The sequence below is a fragment of the Apodemus sylvaticus genome, chromosome 19 (assembly GCF_947179515.1).
Source record: "Apodemus sylvaticus chromosome 19, mApoSyl1.1, whole genome shotgun sequence".
In the NCBI taxonomy this organism is placed as follows: Eukaryota; Metazoa; Chordata; class Mammalia; order Rodentia; family Muridae; genus Apodemus; species Apodemus sylvaticus.
In genome coordinates, this window is record NC_067490.1 from 42,081,987 (window position 1) to 42,099,500 (window position 17,514).

Sequence of the window (17,514 nt, forward strand, 5' to 3'; positions counted from 1 at the left end):
TGGACCAACTGAGTCACTTGGAAGGGACACTCTCCAACCTGTTCAGTTACATGCACGCTGTGCAGTATGCTCCAACTGCCCATGTTTGTGAGCTGTCGCCTGTACTGCGGCAGGCTTTGGTGATGCATCGGTCTTTGAGTCATCTCTGCTCCTGAAGTTACCCCTCACCAATATTCCTTCAAATAATACCCAATAAAAACTCATTGGTTCACCAAGTTACACCTTATTTTGGTCTGTCATAGGGTTTCCTATCTAGAGAGAGTAGACACTGTTTAGTGTTTCCCCAGGAAAATTTTTACCACACAACAGTAACCCAGTACTCTCTTCCAGGAAAACCCTGGCTTCTCCAGTAGAATCCTCTGTTCTCTCTGAAACTCTCCTTCATCATAGGAATTTAGGAATGAAAGGCACCCACAAGGCATTCTGACTATATGCTTCTCTCATCCCCCATAACCTTCAGTCAGAATTACATGTATCCAAGGGCTGGTTTTGAACTCACCACATAGCAAAGAATGCCTTTGAGTGCCTCTGAGTCTCCTGCTTCAGTCTCTGGAGTGCTGAGACTATGAGCATGTGTCACCTCATTGGCTTTATGTGGTTCTGAGGGTTGAACTAAGGGATTGGTGCATGCTGGACAAACTCTCTAGCAGCTAAGCTACATCTCCAGACTCCCTTAGGCAGTTTGAGATAACACCCCAAACACAAACACACACCCAAACACACACACACACACACACACTATGATACCATGCATGTGGTCACCAAATCCTGCCCCTTTTCTCAACCATTTCTTAAAGTAACACATCTGCCTGCTGCCCGAGGGTGATTATGTATTTGTCAGTTTCCTGTGCCTAGCTCCAAGCAGGGTGAATAGACTACTCCTTGCGTCCTCAGCTCCCACACTCTGAGCTGTTCTAGGTTGTCTAGCTGATGAGTTTCTCCAGGACTATCCCACTCTTTCCTCTTTGGTTCTACTTGTCCTATAAGACATGCAGCATGGTTATGCAAGACCCCTCTCCAACCCTTTTCTGTCCTTTGAAATATTTCAACTAGTGACCCCTCTCCTACCCTCTTTGTACTTGCAAGTAAAAGCCTCCTTTTATCCTTCCAGATATTTTAGTAAGATCTCTGAAGGGAGAGGCTACAAACCTGAGCGTTCATCTTCTGTCTTTAACTTGGACAAGTACCAAAACACTGGGCCCAATAAGAGCACAGACAGACCTGCATTGCTATATGCCTCCAGCACACACTGTCTCTAAGACAGGGCAACTGACTCCACTTCCGGAACTCTCAATCTCCTCCCTGTGACACAGGGATAATGCTACCACCTACCTCTCAGGCTGCTGAGAGGAGCAAATGAATTACTGTAGTTATGCCTGGTGCAATACTTGACACGGAGCAGCTCCTTAATAAATCTGGTGATTGCCATTTTATGCAAATGGAGAAGATTTACATAAGGCAGAGAGGGACGCTTGGGTACATGAAGGCAAAAAAAATTCTAAATAGCCAAATTGGTGCTTTAAATGCGGAAATTGTACCAAACAAAGAGCTCAGAAGGGACAGGAGTCAGGGAAGTCAGTTAGGGAGCCATTTCCATGTCCCACAAGGGATGCAGAGATGGCAGAGACCCATGACATGGTGACAGGCTGTCGAAAAGATAGGATTGACTAAAGCTACCATTAAAAGAATGGTTTTCATGAATTCATTGTTTTTAATTGCTGAGTAGAACTCCATTGTGTAAATATACCACATTTTCTGTATCCATTCCTCTACTGAGGGGCATCTGGATTCTTTCCAGCTTCTGGCTATTATAAATAGGGCTGCTATGAACATAGTGCAACATGTGTCCTTATTGCATGCTGGGGAATCCTCTGGGTATATGCCCAGGAGAGGTACAGCAGGGTCCTCCGGAAGTGTCATGTCCAGTTTTCTGAGGAACCACCAGACTGATTTCCAGAGTGGTTGTACCAACTTACAATCCCACCAGCAGTGGAGGAGTGTTCCTCTTTCTCCACATCCTCACCAACACCTGCTGTCTCCTGAGTTTTTAACTTTAGCCATTCTGACTGGTGTGAGGTGAAATCTCAGGGTTGTTTTGATTTGCATTTCCCTAATGATTAATGATGTTGAACAGGCAAATGGTTGGAACTGGAAAATATCATCCTAAGTGAGGTAACCCAATCACAAAAGAATACACATGGAATGCAACCACTGATCAGTGGATATTAATTAGCCCAGAAGCTCTAAATTCTCAAGACACAGTTAGCATAACAAATGATACCCAAGAAGAGGGAAAGAGAGGGCCCTGGTTCTGAAAAGAGTTGATCCTGCATTGTAGGGGAGCACCAGGACAGGGAAATGGGAAGGGGTGGTGATTGGGAAATGGGTGGAGGGAAGAAGGCTTATGAGACCGATGGGGAGGAGGGAACCGGGAAAGGGGAAAGCATTCGGAATGTAAACAAAGAATATAGAAAATTAAAAAATAAATAAAAATAAATAAATAAATAAATAGAATATGAAAAAAAAAGAATGGTTGTCAACCCTGGCTTCACTTTGATGTCCTTGGATCCCACACCCAGGTCCATGATCATAACAGCTGGAGGGGAGGCCCGCGCATACTGTTTTGAAAGCCTCCCTGTTCTTTTTATTGTGTACCAGGTTTGAAAAACACTGTCAAGTAGAAGTTAAAGTATTCAGTACTTGGATGCTCCACAAAGGAACTATATTAACAAAGTTTCTGGCTTGAGCGGTTGGGCTGGGTAACATTATAGTTTCAGGAATATGTTTGGGGGATAATTCCCACAACTTCAGGCTGCATTTTGTCCAACCTCCTATGTATCACAGAAGGTTAGATGTCTGACCAAATTAATGACAAAATATATTCTAATGAATTCAGTCTGTTTAACACCCATGTCACCTTTAGAGAGAGGTGAATTGGAACACTTCCTGCCTGGTGTTCCACAGCTGTCAAGAAGATGTAAGACAGAGCTTTAGGGGTCCTCAGGGAGGCAGTGGCTGCAGACCCTAGCAGGAAATTGGGAAAGACAGTTACAGAGCACCATCCCCAAAGGAGCTCAAAGCAAGACTTGCAGAGGCCCCATATTATTTGTTTAGGATTCACAACCTGCTTACTTTCCAAAGGATCTGAAATGGCGCATCAGATTAAGCTAAAGTGTATGATTAGGATGTCAGCATAGAGGCCATCAAAGGGGCCTGGAAGAAATGGATGCTTCAGAGTATCTGAGAGGTGTTGTTCTCTATAACTGGACTGTCTTGCACACTGAGTTCTCTGAGGAGACTACAGGTTGCTTGGCTTTCAGACTTGACCAACTAAGCATCCTCTTTTCAAGGAAGGTCCAGGATTTTTGTTTTCCAATAAACATATTTTAGAAAGATTTTACTACGTGTATCGATCCTTTCATATATATCCAGTTTTTGGAAAGGAAAGAGAAAATGAAGCTAGATCATTAACAGCCCCAGTACTTAGACTTAGCAGGTATAAAACTCAGCATCAACAGTCCAAGACCTGGGCTCTGTACCTCCAACTCGCTTAGATATCTCCATCCATAAAAAGACAGGACTGAACCAGACATTTCCCTTTCATCTGAGACACTTGGGCTCATGTACTTCTGATTAAATTCGAAAGGAGAGATAGAACTAGAGTTCAGAATGAGAATGTCCTTCAACTTTTTGCTTTCAAGTGTGAATCTGATTGAGTTCCTCCATAGTATGTGTTAGAAGAGTTTACTCATTATCAAATCTCTGACAAGAATCTAGAGAGCAAAATGTATCTTGCTAGTAAAGTGAAAACGACACCATGTAGAAGGACACTCTATATTATATTCCCAGTCAGACCCTCATCCAGACACCAGGCGATGAGAGTCCCTGCAGGCAGAGCCAACATTTGGTTTGGAAAGTGTTGACTGGAGAGAATCTATTCAAGAGCAAAGGAATGAATCTTTTTTTGATTCAAGAACAATTCTGAAAGATGACAGATTACACATACAATCCCAAAGTCTGAGGGCCCTTCCAAACTCCAGGCAACCCCACTGGTGCTTTCTTTAGTTTTTCTTCAACCCTAACTGGAAAGATGAGGAGCAGGCATTGTGGGTCAAAATGGTGACCTTCGTTGGGCCGGGGCTCTGGACGCTGCGGGGAGCAGGCTAGGGTAGTTGAACTGCACGTACCCTATGCCACTGGGGGGGTGGGAGGGGAGGACAACGTGGGGTCTACAGGGGAACCAGCAGGGCTGGGCTTGTGAGTCTCCCGGCTGCGTGGTGGCCAGGGACGACAGGGCCTCAGTCTTGGGCACTGCAGATGCTGCTCGATGCTGAGGAAGAGTTGAAAACAGGGTTGGGGCCGCAGGGCTGGATCTAGCCCAGGGCCGAAGGGAAAGAGGGAAAGGAGAGCTCTGGCTGGTTCCCCCTGGGATGAGAGTCCTTGGTTTACTTGAGCTTTGGGAGCACAGAGAGCTCTCCTGCAGGAGACTAGGTGTGGCTCTTTAGAGGAAGACCTGCTCCAGTGCTCCATTGGTCCAGATGAGAAGCGGCAGGCCATGGTTTTAAAGCGTTTATTGTTGGCAGAGAGTTGTGATGAGTCAAAAGTAGAGGCCAGTAATGGCCGCATGGAGAGGGCAAGAGAGAAGCAAGCAGGAAGCCGAAGTAAGAGCAAGAGGCGGAGGAGGGGCAAACAGCCAGGTAACTGTGGGGGTGGAGTCCAGACAGAATACCAGGACCTTGGGGCGTTGCCCTATGTGACAGATGGCCCCAGAATTAAGGAAAGCTGAGGCCTCATGTCAGGAGCCTACTGTCTGAGTGCGTGGCAAACGGCCTTCCGTCCCTTCCAGAATTATCTGCTGCGTCTTCGGGGTTTAAACCTAGCTCGACCAGAAAACAGGCTGCCCTTCACGGTCCCACAATGCATCACTTCCCGATATCACATGTGAAGGAACTGAAGTTAAATAATCTACCCTGAGCTGCTCAGATAGAGGGCAACCTCAGGTTTGTTTCTCCAGTTTCCAATTTCTTTAATTGTCAGTGGGTATATTGTGCCTCCAAAAGTCTGTTTCATCCGTCATGAAAACTGTTACTTCCTACATATGCTGGTTAGGGTTTTTTTTTGTTTGTTTGTTTTTTGGTTTTGTTTTTGTTTTTGTTTTTGTTTTTGTCCGCTTGACCCAAGCTTGGGTCATCTTGCAAGAAGGAATCTCACGTGGAAAAGAAAATAAACAAAAGAAAATTTTGATCTGCTTGGCCTGCGGAAAGGTCCAGCATATTGAGTTTGGTGGCACCGTTGGACAGGTGGCCCGGGGTTCTAAAGAAGGGAGCCTGAGCACCCCACGAGGAGCGAGAGCGTAAGCAGTGTCCCTGTCTCCAGGTTCACGCTCTGAGTTCCTATCTTCGCTTTCCTTCATGAGAGACTGTAAGCTGTGACAGGAAATAAGCCCTTTCCTTCCCAAGTTGGTTCTGGTCATGGAGTTTATCTCATTATTAAAAAGCACACTAAGAGATCACAGATTTCTTTGTTAAAACTGTAAGAATCCAGTCAAAGGATCCTGACAACAAGCTCAATGCTTGTCCCATTTCTGTGCATCTTCGGGATATTTATAAAAGGTGCTAAGTGTCTTACTTTTTATTATCATTATCCTAACAATTCATTGAGTTGATGATATGTTGTGTGGGTAGAGTTGATCCAACTTGGAAATCCTTTATAGAAACATGAAAGTTCACAGAAGGTAAGTGACTTGGAAAAGGCAGATGGCTCATGAACAAGCTACCCAAAAGCACCTTGTCCCCAGTCCAAACCCAGTGAGTCGACTTCCATATTGCTAAAAGCTAGAAGCAGGAGACATGTTGTACCTAATGAGTGGCTGGTTCCTGTGCAAAGCTTGTTCTGCGTATATCTGTCCCATCCCGTGGAGGGGCTGTGGAACAATAAAAGATTATCTTGCGAGGAGAAGGCAAAGAGAGAGAAGTTGGCTCCCTCCTCTGCGCAAATATGTCGAAATGGCAGAACAGCTCCAGTGTAAGCAAGGGGTTATGTGGTTCAGTTTCCTCGGCCAACCTGCGAATTCTGTTCCTGAGGACCAAATGCTTTCTCCTCCCAGATAGGCCATGATCATTGGGGAAAAGGTAGCATTTCTCCTGACAAGGGCAGCATTGGTCTCTGCCTCACAGACTACAGATTACCCTTTCTGGCAAGTGTCTGCAAACAAATAATAGAAACATTACTTTTCACACTTGATTACCATGCTCAGAAAAGGAACTTCTATTTTAAGTGTGCCATTCTATTCAGAAAGAATCTATATCGGACACCGAGGTCAGCATCATGGTAGAGTTGGGGAGAAGTGCTATTATTGTCATCCAAAGGTGTTAAGACAGTACAGTGTGCTACTATCAAATTAAATACTGGGGGAGGAATGGTTGATTGGCATGGAGGTGATGGGAAAGGCTAGGAACTGATTCATATTCTAATTCAGGAAAATAGGCCAAGAGGGCTCTAGGGGCCCAGGAGAGGACCCAGGCGACCCGCTTGGTACCTTCATAACTTTTAGTGAAAACTGGCAAAGTGACCTATACATTGATTTACAAAACATGCTGGCTTGGAATTTGCCATCTCTAAGAATGTCAAAATTATACATAAAACGGCAAAGGGACAAAGAGAGAAGAGAGATTCCTGGGTTTATGCTTAATTTCTTTCTGTTTTCCCTTAAAGAGCTGGCAAAGAAACTAGGGATTTGCACATTCTAAGCTAGTGCTCTACCAGTGAACTATGTCCTTAGCCACACTTAATTTCAAATATGACATCTTCCTATACAAATTTGAAATGAAGTCATTTTTAGCACAATCTTATGATTAGTAAATCATTTAAGAAGACTTCTTATTCCTTGGGAGTGTCTAATTCACTTTGGACACAGACTCCCATAATACACAGATAGCATTTTTCTCCTCTGCTATGCATCTGATTTGAGCTCTACGATAGGTAGACCCAGTCCACTCAGAAGGTCAAAGCAACCTGCCCATCTCTTCAAGTTTTCTACTACAGGCTGCATTTAGATCCGTTTTTGTTATTAAGTGACAATTTTGTCACTCTAGAAACTGGGTGTGCAAATATGGAGGACTAAAGCTGAGATGCACAGCAATCTGGCAGGGGCGCCATCCAATGATCGCTCTTCAGTCGGACACAGTGTCACACAACGCTCGCCCTTCAGTAGGGCACGGCGCCACACAACGCTCGCCCCTCAGTAGGGCACAGCGCCACACAACGCTCGCCCCTCAGTAGGGCACAGCACCACCCAATGCTTGCCCTTCAGTAGGGCACAGCGCCACTCAACTCTCGCCCTTCAGTTTCTGTCTTTCAGCCTTGCCTTCTCGTAACTGTTCACTGCAGAAGCCCTGTCACTTCTTCACCTCCACAGAGGACCAGTGCCTACTTTCTTTCCCAGACTCCAGCATTCCAAACACAGAAAAGCCCAGATCTTGCTTTCTTGGCGTAATTCCCTTTAGCACAACTCAAGCCCGGTTTTCTTTTTTCTTTTTTCTTTTTTCCTTTTTTTAAAAAAAAAATTGTAATTTTAAAATTTTCATTTGAAATTTAGATTGAGAAGTGAGTTTCCAACCTTTAAGTTGTAGATGTCAGAATGCAGGGTGATAAAGTAGAAGGGAGAAGACAGAGCCTGACTAGAGTGTCTCACTCCCTGCTCTGTGAAGCAGGATGCTTAGCCCTTCCAGGGTCGATGGATCTCCGCCCCCCCCCCCCCCCCCCGACAAAATATCCACGCCCATTGCCTCACCAGCAGTTTGCAAGCCTAACTGTGTGCCAAAACCTCGGCTAGGTTCTCGGAAAGTCACAGGGACGCAGATGGGGTGAACCTCCCCATAACGGAAATGTTATTCCAGCAATCGCCTAGCTGAGCGACATGTTCTGCTGTGACAGACAGCAATTCTGCCAGAGCAACCTAGTGGTTACTTTTTTTTTTTTTTTAAACCAAAAAGAGGCATATTTAAAGGGAAAACTCTAACCTATTTTCCCCAACCCAAAATAGAAATGGGGCCATAATGTTAGTGCTATTATTATAATGTGCATTTCATATGCAAAGATGCTGGATCGGATTAAGGGAAGGAAGCATTTGGAATGGTTCCATTCTGCCTCTCTCCTGAAAGGCTCTCTTGCTCAATATTTGAGGTAGCATTTCTCCAAAATGTGTTTTATAGCAAACTCGTTCCTCAGAATGCTAACACTGTTCTGGGAAAGAAGGCTCCAGCATTGCAGAAGCTGGAAGAATACTGAACAGGAACGTTAAACAGGTTTCTAGGTGTCTCTGCAGGGTAATGTGACTCTAATAGGACTGGGAAACACGTGGGCAAACAAGGGTATGGGACCATCGAACGGGACATAAAATCTGGGGTATCGGCTCCACTCTCAAAAGAAATGAAGTTCTAACGTGACGGTACCTGAAAACATGGCGACAAATGGGAAGAAACCAAAAGCAAACACACAAGGTCACATGCTGTAAGGTGCCAGTCGTATAGGAATGGCAGAGTGGACACAGTCATGAAGATGTAATTAGCACTTGATGGGACCGGGAGGAGAAAGAGTGTGGTGACAACTGATGGGCATAGTTTTTGTTGTTGTTGTTGTTGTTGTTGTTGTTTTTCTTATGTTTCTGTTTCTGTTTGGGGATTGCTTTTGGTTTGTGTTTTTTGTTTTATTTTGGTTTGTTTTGGTTTGTTTTGATTTGGTATTTTGGTAGGTGGCGAGTGGAAAGTGACAAAAAGTATTCCAGAATTATATCTTGGTGATAATTAAGCAATCTGAATAAAATATACACCACTAAAGTATAGTCTTTATTGGAGCAAATAATTTAGTATGAGAATGTGCTCTTCAGAGAGCACATTAAATGCATGTCTTTGGAAGAACAGTTTTAACCAAAGGCAGCCTGTTCACTTCAGTGCTATCCACTTACACTCAGAATGAAGTAGCACACCTTCTTCCTCGCTGGGTTGCTACAAGTTACTGAGCTCATAGCATACAGGACACACCCTCAACCTTCAATATTTGTAGCAACTTAATTTCTTAATTGGTGATCCTGAATCCAACATCTTTTTGATACTTTGTATTTTTTTTTATTTCACCCATTTCTTGTTTTAATCTCTTTGAACACAAGCAATGTGGTTAATATGGAAAAGCAAAACAAAAAACAAAACAAATGCCACAACCTTTTTTTCTTTAAGTAGCTCTTAATTACTTAGAAATCACCACATCCTTGGCTTCCTGCCATTGTTCCGAGTTGTGTGTGTCAATTTATTTTTGTTTCTTCTTCAGTATATGACCTGTAACCTATAGTGTGGTTTTGGCTCGTCTCCAGTCTATGAACTCTATGCCCCTTCTTTTCTTCTGGATATTGATGACGATTAGAAGCAAAAAGACTATAAAGAAAAAGAAGAAGACAACCCAAGTTTACCTGAGAATGCTTCTTCCCTGCCTGACTTTAAGGAGTGTTTCATAGCAATCAAATAAAGGAGGGGTGGGGGGTAGGGAGGTGGGGGATGGGAGGGGTGGGGAGGGAGGGGTGGGGAGTAGGGGGGTTGGGGATGAGTGCTGAAGAGGGGGAAGTGTGCTGTGCATCTGTAGACGGATTCTAAGAGCTGTGCCCAGGAGAGCGTGAGGATGCTGTGTGTCTCTGGTGACAGTCACTGTGTCTTAGCATCCTCAAATGACTTCCATCGCTTTGCAGTTAAACCTTCCTAATGAATGAACACGCTTCAGTTTCACAAAATAAGAAATATGCAAATACGCATTTCAGAACATGTGAAAAGGATAAAAAAAAACACAGGACTTATAGGGTCTACTTGCAAGTTTTAGTTTTTTCTGTAAATTAGATATTCAATAAAATTGCTCTCAGAAATCTCCTTCGCCCCCTTGATCTTGGCTGTTGAAGCACTCCCCCATAGCTATAGCCATTTCCCTTCCATGCCCGCCAGCTATTTCATATTGTTGGTGTAATATGCCTGCCAGTCACTGATGCAGAAAAATAACTTGACTCAGAGCAGGGTCATGCTGACCACATACCCTGTTACGCTCAGAGGTTCGTTCATCTTAAGAAATTCCACAACTGTAAGCTTCACATAGGACCAATCAAATTAAAGGTCATTATGAATAAAGGTAAATAAATAAATGATAGATAGATAGATAGATAGATAGACAGACAGACAGACAGACAGACAGACAGACAGACAGATAGATAGATAGATAGATAGATAGATAGATAGATAGATAATAAATAAATGTCAATATACTCCCACTTTATCGTTCTAAAATTAATTGAGAGGTTGTGGTCATCGCTTGTTAGTTAATTCATCCAGTGAACACCCATTAAGCATCCCTTAACACAAGTAGTGAGGGGAGAGTTCTCAGGGTGTCTCGTCCACAATGGGGTACCCAGGTGAGCTGTTAAGAGACTCGGGAGGACTAGACAGCCAGGAAGATGAGAGCCGTGAGGAAGAGGGAAGGGTTTGCGCAAAGACAAAGACTCAAGGGACTCAATTATCTATAAATGTTCAGAACAGCTCATAGAGCTGCTCTGGGGGCTTGCAAGGGGCAGCATACCATCTGTTACACGTGCCAAGTGTTTTTCTACATCAGTTACTCTTCTCATTTATCTGGTAGAAGTTAGGGAAGAGGTGCCATGGGTAGGATTGTTTGCCGACTTGACAGGATGTAGGGTGGTCCAGGAGACAAACGTATGGATATGTCCCTGAAAGGTTAGCTACATTAGGTTAGCCTCTGGGTATATTATGTGAGGGATGATCTAGAGTGGGTTAATTGAGATGGGAAGATGCAATCTAAACTCAGGGAACTCCAACCTGTGGACTAGGATCCTGGACTAATGAAGAGGAGAGAGAGCTGGTCAGTACGTTCATCACTCTCTGCTCCCTGGATGCGGACACGATGTGGCTAGCTGCTCGGGCACCACTGCCAGAAGCCGTGACTTCAATGAATGTCCACGATGACACCCTGACACTGAGCCAAAACAAATCCTTCCTCCCTTAAGTTTGCTTCTTACCAGCTTTTATTCTTCACAACCAACATGTAACTAATACTTGGGCTTTAGCTTTCTTTGGGTAGAAGGGGATACGGCCTATCATCGTGGGGAAGGCATGATATCACAGTTCTGTGGCATTGGGAGCATGAGGTGATTGCCTGGCTGCGCGTTGCATCAGGGTGAACCAGAAAACCAAGAAACTGGACCAAGCTATCCCCCTTGAAGCCTGCCCTTTCGCAAGCCACTTCCTCCAGAAAGACTCTACCTCCTAAACTACAACCTAGTGCCAGCATCTAGAGAATAGAGAATCTGTAGGGGACATTATATAATGTAACATTTTCTTCATGTGTCATGTTAAGGACTTGGGATGCCCATAAACAGACAGACAACAAAAGTGGTTTTTAAAAGATTTATGATTATCATTTTAAAATTTGTGTGTGTGTGTGTGTGTGTGTGTGACTAAAGAAATAGGTTTCTGTTCCTCCCAAGAGGCCTTCTATTGTAGAAGTACACTTGATCTTAGCCAAAAGGCCGAGAAGCGATTACTGTAGAAGTAAAGATGCTGTGTTGTTCTACCGACCACACAGCTGCTCTGATTTTCTTTTCCTTAAAGATTTGGTTACTTTTATTTAATATGTGTATGTGCTTGCCTGCATGTATGTGTGTGCATTTTGTGTGTGCCTGATGCCAGTCGAGACCAGAAAAGGTGGTCGGATCCTCTGGAACTGGAGTTCTGGATGTTTGGGAACAACATGTGGGTGCTGGGAACTGAACCTGCATCCTCTGCAAAAGCAGGTGCTCAAGTACACGCACAAGTACACACACACACACACAAGTGCACCTCTTGTGCACATGCTCAAGGAGACACACACACACACACAAGTACACACATCTGTAAGTGGACCTCAGAAAACTAAAACTGAACAGAATAGTGGTGTCAAGCAAAAGATAAGCTCCCTCCAAGTTATCATTGTCCAAAGATCACTCTACAGAGGTACGTCACTGGGTATCCATACTGCCAGGCTTTCTGACAAGCCTGTGCGCAAACTTCCCATCACTTTTCCATGGCATAGGTAGCGCCATCTGACCTCTCTGCTGCCTAAGTGTTGCCGTTGATTTTAAGTCTTAGAATGACTGACCGGCCTGTCCTATTGAATGAACTAAAACAGCTCACCAACTATATAGCACAGTCTTGCTTTAGCAAGGATGAAGTCCTAAGCAGGCTTGGGAGAACTGGGAAAGAACTTCTGTTCTCTGATCCTTCTCTCCCTCTGCTTCAAAAGGCAAGGGTGGCTTTGAATACCAAAGCCCCTGTGAGGATGTCCTTACCTTCCTGAGGTACCCCCTAGAAGTTTGTTCTCTCCTGGCGGGAGGCCCTACTCTTGAGATAGAGCAGCATCCTGGGGCTGCCCTGTCTTAATGAGTATCTTGCTAAATAGGCATCCACCATCCTCCTGCCTGAAGATGAGCCAGGCTACATCTAAGGAGGAAGATACCACAGGCTAAGAAAATGAGAATGAATGGGATTCTCAGGTAAAATATTAACATTTCTTTTCAGAAATGCTCGAAACACATTCTTGCTTCGACTTACATAGATGCTCAGGGGTCTGAGAGCGTTCTGACCTCAAACTGAATGATCAGTCAAAACGTGTGTTCGCTCGCTTCTGCCCACAAGGTAACTCTCCTGGCTTGTTTTTCCTTTCATTCTTTCTTCCTTCCAGCCCCTGTCTTTCCCATCCTCAGGGGTCTGAGCACACAGATGAGCAGGGGAAAACAGGCTCATGCTTTCTGGCACAGACCCAATTTTCCAATCTTGAAAATACTCAGCCCGTTTCCCCTCTCCTCCTCGCTTCATTGTGTGACTTGAAAGCCCCAGTGGAAACAGCTATGGGAACACAAAGACTGAAAGAACACACACCACGGGTGAGCAGAGAGGAAGCCCTCTTAATAGATTTCAAAAGAACTGAACCTGCGGTGATCCTGACTCTTAAAAGATTTACCAGAAGAGCAGGCAGGATTCCAAGACAAAGATTTTTGGGAAAGATGAAGACACTGGACACTGCCGACAGGAAGGGGGGTATTCAGCCCTCACCAGTAACTAGGTACATATGGCTTCTTGCTAACAAGATGCACTCAGAATCATAGGCGATGCCCAATATGGCCTCTTGCTTGCTGAGATCATTTGCATCATTTCTATAATAGTGTTGTGCTGGGGACTTTTATATTTCTGATGCATATAATCAACACACAGGTTTCAATCAACTTTTATGTACTGAAATGTCGGTAGCTTGGTCGCAAACTCCAAGAACTCTTTTATCATTCAGGTTTGCTGGTGGGGAATATAGACATGTTCAGAAAGGAGACCAGGCCATACTTTCTGTGGGCTTCTTGTCAAAAATTCCGAGAAAGTTGGCGGGATAGCAGAATAAATGGAAGCCCAGAAGAGACAGGGGATCGTGGACTAATGGCTTCCCCAACTGTCCTCCATTCTGTTCAGATACCTGGCAAGAGCCTTTGATAGCAAGAAAGATTCTGTGGAGATGGGGAGGAAAGAAGAGTGAGGGGGAGGGGAGAGGGGAGGGGGAGGGGGAGGGGAAAGGAGAGGGAGGGGAGGGGAGGAGAGAGGGAGGAGAGGGGAGGGGGAGGGGGAGGGAAAAAGGACAGGGGAGGAAAGGGGGAGGGGAGGAAGAAGGGGGAAAGAAGGGGGAGGGGGAGGAAATGGGGAGGGGGAGGGGAAGAGGACAGGGGGAGGGGAGGGGAAGGGAGAGGACAGGAGGAGGGGAGGGAAAGGGGAAGAAGACAGGGGGAGGAGGGGAGGGAAAGGGGAAGAAGACAGGGGGAGGAGGGGAGGGGGAGGGGAGAACAGGGGGAGGGGAGAGAGGGAGGAAGAGGAATTTAGTCCCATTTTTCATCGATCCGTGATGACACCCTCAGTTCTGTTTGTGGGAACAGGTTAGTAAGAGGCTAGAATGTAGCATGAGTTTATCTTGTCTCTACAGTAGCGAGAGTATACCCCCCTCCTTGAGCATAGTCAGTGTTTTGCCAATTTGATACGTAAAAAAAAAATGTCTTTCCTAATTTTAATCTGTTGCTCATGTTACTGCCGAGATATTTGTTTGTGAACATCTCTTTGTGTTTTCATTCTGAGAAGTGCCTATACCAGCACTTCTTCGAGACCAAAGCTCTTAAAGAGGTGCCAGCTCTCTACATCTACGGATTTAATAACTACAAATAAGAAATCGTTTTCCGATCGAATCTTTTCAAACACATGCAGCTTTAAAGCTATCATTCCTCGAGAAACAACACTTATTTACACCGCATTATATTAGGTATTGCAGGTAACGCTAAGATTTCAAATCTACAGAAGGATGTCAGTAGACAGACTATAAATGCTGCCTCGAGTAACCGTGATTTAAGTATCCAAGACGGCTTGGGGACAGTCCCTCAGATGCCATGAGTGACTGACTCTATATTCTCCACCTCCTCGTGGTCCCTGACCTCAGCCTCTCCAGCCAATCACTGATGATCCACGGGTCCCCACTTACCCTTCTTCTTTAAAACACTCTGCCTTCCTAGAGAGTGTTTCTTCCTTTCCTTTTTGACTATCTACTCATCCCTTCTTTGGCTCATTATCTTCCTGACCTTGGGTCCCAGTGCAAGAGCCTCTCCTTTGATGACCTCATGCATCCTGACTGAGCTCAGTCACCAGGTCTGCAGCATACGCACACCTTCACATCCCTAGGCCTGAGACGCATACCGGCAGTAATACCTCTTCTTGGATTATCTCAGGAATCTCCTATTTAACAGGGAGGTGGCTCAGGTATGTAGAGGTTAGGAAGTGGCCCAGCCATTGAGCTGGTTTAGGCATATCAAAATATAAAGGCTGTGTGTGTGTGTGTGTGTGTGTGTGTGTGTGTCTTTTATTCGGCAAAGCAAAACATTGGGGTGGGTAGCAAGGAAAGCTACCATTGCTGCCGCCGGGATTTATACATAAAAAAATGATTTGCTACAGACATTTGTCCTTCTTGTTTTCCCCTCAGATCTGTTAGACAACATCGTCACTATTTTCAGAGCAACCTAAGTTAGAAACCCGAAGATCGATGGCTTCCTTTCTCGCCTTGCCTTCCTACTCATAATAAAATCATATTGTTTATATTCCCAACACTCATTTTGACCTCTCCACTAAGAGTTAAATTCAATCCAAATCAGTGTCATCTAACTCAACCAGAGCAACATGCTAGCTCATCATTCATCTATTCAGATCCTTACATTGCTTTGAGTTTCTATGCAGCAGACTTGTGTGTGTGTGTGTGTGTGTGCACGTCATGTATGCAGGTGCACTTGCACTTGTGCATAGGTCAGAGGTTAATACTGAGCATCTACCTCAGACACTGCTCACCGATCCTTGAGCCCATGTACTTGGTTAACCAGTCCTCTCTAGGAGTCTGCCTCTGTGTGCCACCCCAACACTGGGATGACTGACAACATGTAGCCACAGCTAGGTCTTCACATGGGTGCTTAGAATCTGAACTGAGGTCCTCATGCTTGCTCAGAATGACTGAGCACTTCGCTGACCGAGCTATCTCCCCAGACCTTGCACTTTCCCTCCATGGTTTTCCCATAATGTATAAACCAAACGCCACGCTAGCTTTTGTAATGGTTCTATATGTTCTCACCCATGACTTCTTCAGGCTCTTGCATCTGCCCCTCCCTCCACACTAGCCTCCTTTCTGTCCTTTGCATCACTTTGTCTGGCTACTCCAGGGCCTTTGCACATGCGGTTTCCTCTAGTTGGAGTATTCGCCATACTTCCTCCTACCCCCTTACATGGCAAGCTTCTTTTAAACTCTTCCAAGAAGCTTTCCTGGCCTCTACCAACGCCCTCCTTCACATCTGTACTGTAACCCAACTGCTCTCTTCTCTTACAGCCATGTGTAGCTGCATAAGATGTATTTCTTATCAGTTGTACCCCGCCATTACATTCAAAGATTTGGGAGAGCACAGCATACTGTTTATTCGGCAGCTTACCCACAGTGCCTAGCGCAGTGCTTGCCATGACAGGCTAGGAGGAAATACTTGTTGAATAATAGATAAAGATTTCCCCTGTTTAGCTTTTCCTGCATTTTAAATTTTTTCTTAATTGGGAAGGGCCGTATGTGTACTGCATTTTAAATACTGAGTATATTAGAACGTTTTAGGAGTTCAGTTTATACATTATGGGAATACAATATTACTAGATATTCAGCTTGTTAGTGCCTCTTGCTCTGCTTTCTCTGTAATGTTTTTGGTCCACAGATGTTTGCACATTGATATTTTTCGCATCTATCTTTCTATAATAAACTGAGATGCCACGCTTATGCTGAACTTATCCAAGGAGCTCATGAATATTCATGTTCCCTTTCTTCTATCTTGTCCGTTAATGTTTCACTCATTTACATTTTGATCTTAAATTCATATTGGATTTGTTCTATGTCCTGTGTTAAGACTTACCTTATCCCAATAATTTTTTTATTTAATACTCTTTCCATTGACAGCTTATTTGAAATGACACATCCAACTTACTATGTGCTTATAAGTATTTGAGTGTATCCCAGCAGTGTGAAGAATGGTACCTTCAGGCATCTGTTTATTCCTGAGTTAGTTTATTCCTGAGTTAGTAACATTGTTTCATCATCTGGCCAGCATCTACAGTGTATGAAGGTTTCACTGTCTTCTTCCCATTCATGGATTTTTTTTTTCTTCTAGATACACTTAAAAGAAGAAGTAAAAAAAAATTTTTTTTAAAAAGGCCCCAGTAGATTTTGAATTGAAATTGCATTTGATTTATATAGTTTAATTTGGGGAAATTGAAATCTTAACATTATTAAGTCTTCTCTCCTAGGAACATGGTTCGTCTTTCTATTTAATTCTTTTTAAATTTATGATTCTCAGGGAAAAAAAAAACCCTGTGGTGTTTTACAAATACATTCTACTTCCTTTTAGGTGAACACAGGAGATACTGGGTCATCAAGCACTTTGACATTCGGACCTGCTGGCTAGGAGCAGGTTGTTGTAAGCCCGGTATGTAGTCTCTACTGTGGTAGGTAGTATACAGTTATAAGAACACACTCAACCTGCTGGCAGGGCAAGCTGGCAATCTAGAGTGATGCCCTCAGTGGCAGTGGCTTGAGTGAGAGGATTCATTTTGCTTGTCTGTTTTCCTGGGCCGCAATGTGCCCAGCTTATGCGGTATTTCTAAGTGTGCCTGTGGGGTTGCTTCCAGGTAAGACCTGAATCAGTGGCGTGAATCAAGCATATTTCTGTCCTCATGTGGGTGGGCACCATCTGATCACCTGGGTCCCTGCAGAGAGCAGAACGGGTGGGAGAAGATGTTCTCCTTATCAGCTTGCGCTGGGGCCTCAGCACCCCTGTCTTCTCTGGAGCTCACATCCTAAGCCTCCTGGATAGCCTTGGCTTTCCTGAGTCTCAAG